The sequence below is a fragment of the Myotis nattereri genome (assembly GCF_964212035.1).
Source record: "Myotis nattereri genome assembly, chromosome: 3".
In the NCBI taxonomy this organism is placed as follows: domain Eukaryota; kingdom Metazoa; phylum Chordata; class Mammalia; order Chiroptera; family Vespertilionidae; genus Myotis; species Myotis nattereri.
This window is the reverse complement of record NC_138077.1, coordinates 42,910,342-42,913,564: the sequence shown is the minus strand read 5'-3', so window position 1 is coordinate 42,913,564 and position 3,223 is coordinate 42,910,342.

Below are 3,223 nucleotides of genomic sequence, written 5' to 3'. Positions count from 1 at the left end.
CTGCATATATCAATAGTTCATTCTTCCTTTTTTATTTATTTAAATTCTTTATTGGTTAAAGTATTACATATGTCATCTTTTTCCCCCATTGACTTCTCCCCGCCCACTCCCACCCCCTAGCACAGGCCCTCACCCCCCTACTGTCTGTGTCCATTGGTTATGCTTATATGCATGCATGCAAGTCCTTTGGTTGATCTCTTACCCACCCCACCCCCGCCCCGCCTGCCCTCTAAAGTTGGACGGTCTGTTTGATGCTTCTATGTCTCTGGATCTATTTTAGTTCATCAGTTTATGTTGTTTATTATATTCTACAAATGAGTGAGATCATGTGATATTTATCTTTCTCTGACTGGCTTATTTCACTTAGCATAATGCTCTCCAGGTCCTCCCATGCTGTTGCAAATGGTAAGAGTTCCTTCTTTTTTACAGCAGCATAGTATTCCAACACTTGGGCTGTTTCCAAATCTTAGCTATTGTAAATTGTGCTGCAATAAACATAGGGGTGCATATATCCTTTCTGATTGGTGTTTCTGATTTCTTGGGTTATATTTCTAGAAGTGGGATCACTGGGCCAAATGGGAGTTCCATTTTTAATTTTTTGAGGAAACTCCATACTGTCTTCCACAGTGGCTGCACCAGTCTGCACTCCCACCAGAAGTGCATGAGGGTTTCTTTTTCTCCACATCCTCGCCAGCACTTGTCGTTTGTTGATGATAGTCATTCTGACAGGTGTGAGATGGTACCTCATTGTCCTTTTGACATTCTTTCTTAAATGTTTAATAGTGTTCTATTGTACAAACATACCACAATTTATTTATTCATTCCCTAATGATGGGCATTTGAGTTCTTTCTAGTTTTTACTATTGTGAATAAAGCTGCTACAAACACACAACAAGCCCAGCGGTATGGCTCAGTGGTTGAGTGTTGACCTATGAACCAGGAGGTCATGATTGGATTCCTGGTCAGGGCACATACCCGGATTGATCCTAACCAATAATTCTCTCTTATCATTGATGTTTCTATCTTTGTCTCCCTCTTCTTCCTCTCTGAACTCCATAAAAAATATTTTTTAAAAACATATACAATGATTCTTGTAGATTTGTTTTCATTTTTCTTGGGTAAATATCTAGAAAATGAATTGCTGGGTGTGTTGGCTTTCTGTTGGTGCTGTAACAAGTTACTAAGGGCGTAGTGGCAAATGTAATATTATTTTATAGATCTGTAGGTCAGAAGTCTTACACAGGTCTCACAGCGGCTAAAATCAGGTGTCCTTGGAACTGCCTTCCTTTCCGGAGGTTCTATGGTGTCTTAGTCAGCTTGGGCCCCATAATAAAACACCAGAGACTGGGTGGCTTAAACAACAGAAATTTATTTCCGCACAATTTTGAAGACTGGAAGTCTGAGGTCGGCCTGTCAGCACAGTCTGGATCTGGTGAAGGTTTTCTTCCAGTCTTGCAGATAGCCTTCTGGCTGTGTGCTCATAATGGGGTACGTGGCAGTAGGGGAGAGCACTCTTGTGTCTCTTTTTTCAAAGACACTAATCCCATCCTGAGGACCCCACTCTTACAGCCTCATCTAACCCTAACTACCTCCCAAAGGCCCCCTCTCCAAATACCATCACACTGGGGGTTAGAGCTTCATATTGTAGGAGACACAGTTCAGCCCGTAGCAAGGGTAAATTCATTTCCATACTTTTTATAGCTTCTAGAAGCTGCCCACCTTTCTCAGCTCATGGTCCCCTCTCTCCATCTTCAAAGCCTACAACAGTGGATCAATCCTTGTCACATTGTGTCACTGACCTATTCTGCCTCCCCTCCCACTTTTAAGGACCTTTATGATATGGGCTCACCTAAATAATCTGGAATAATTTCTCAGTTGAAAAATCCTTAACTGAGTCACGTCTATCTGCAAAGTCCTTTTTGCCACATAATGTAATATAGTCACAAGTTCCAGGGATTAGGGTTCTGCCTATATTACTCTGGGTCATAAGATAGGTATATGTTTATCTTTATACTAGAGGACTGGTGCATGAAATTTGTGCATGGGTAGGGTCCCTATGCCTGGCCAGCGATCAGGGCCGATCAGGTTCTCCACTTCCCCACCTTCTGGCCTCCTCTTTCCCTCACTCCCTCAGCAGCGCTGTGCCGCCACCACACTGCCACCACCACTGGTCACCCACCATGTTCCGCACTGCCTCCTGGTGGTCAGCACATGTCATAGCAAGTGATCAAACTCCTGTTCTCCCAGTTGTACTCCCCAGGGGACACTTTGCATATTAGCCTTTTATATATATAGATAAGAAACTGCAAAACAATTTTTCAAAATGGAGGTATTATTTTACATAGTCATCAATATTTAGAATTTTTCATCTTTTTAATTTTAGCCATTTTAATGGGTATGAAGCAATATCTTATTGTGGTTTTAATGAGCATTTCCTTGATGACTAAAAATGTTGGCCATCTTCTTCGGTGCTTATTGACCACAGAATCTTGTTTTCTCAAGTTTCTCTTCAAGTCTTTTGTCTATTTTTCATTGAGTTGTCTTTTTATTATTGATTTACAAGAGTTCTTTGTCATATATGTGTACTGCACATATTTTCTCCAGTCTGGATGTTGACTTTTCATTTTTTATTATGTGTTTTGATGAATAGAAATTTTATTTTGGTAAACCCAATACCTTTATAGTTTGTGCTTTTTGTGTCCCGTGTAAGAATTATTAGCCTATTTCAACATCACTGTGGCAGCTTTTAATTTTCAAATATAACTGCAACATTATTTCTTACCTATGTGCTCTTCTACAACATGATTTTGCCACTCCTTCCATTTTCTGTAAATGTTTGATGAAATTCGCTGATGAGACTATCTTGGCCTGAAGTTTCTTTTGTGGGAAGTTTTTAAAAAATTATTATTATGCCGAAACCGGTCTGGCTCAATGGATAGAGCGTCGGCCTGCGGACTGAAAGGTCCCAGGTTCGATTCCGGTCGAGGGCATGTACCTGGGTTGCGGGCACATCCCCAGTAGGAGGTGTGCAGGAGGCAGCTGATCGATGTTTCTCTCTCATCGATGTTTCTAACTCTCTATCTCTCTCCCTTCCTCTCTGTAAAAAATCAATAAAAAATATTTAAAAAAAATTATTATTAGAAATTCAATGTACTTAATGAGTACAGGGATATTTAGATTAGGCGAGTAGTGTTTTTTAAGGAATTTGTTCATTTTACTTAAA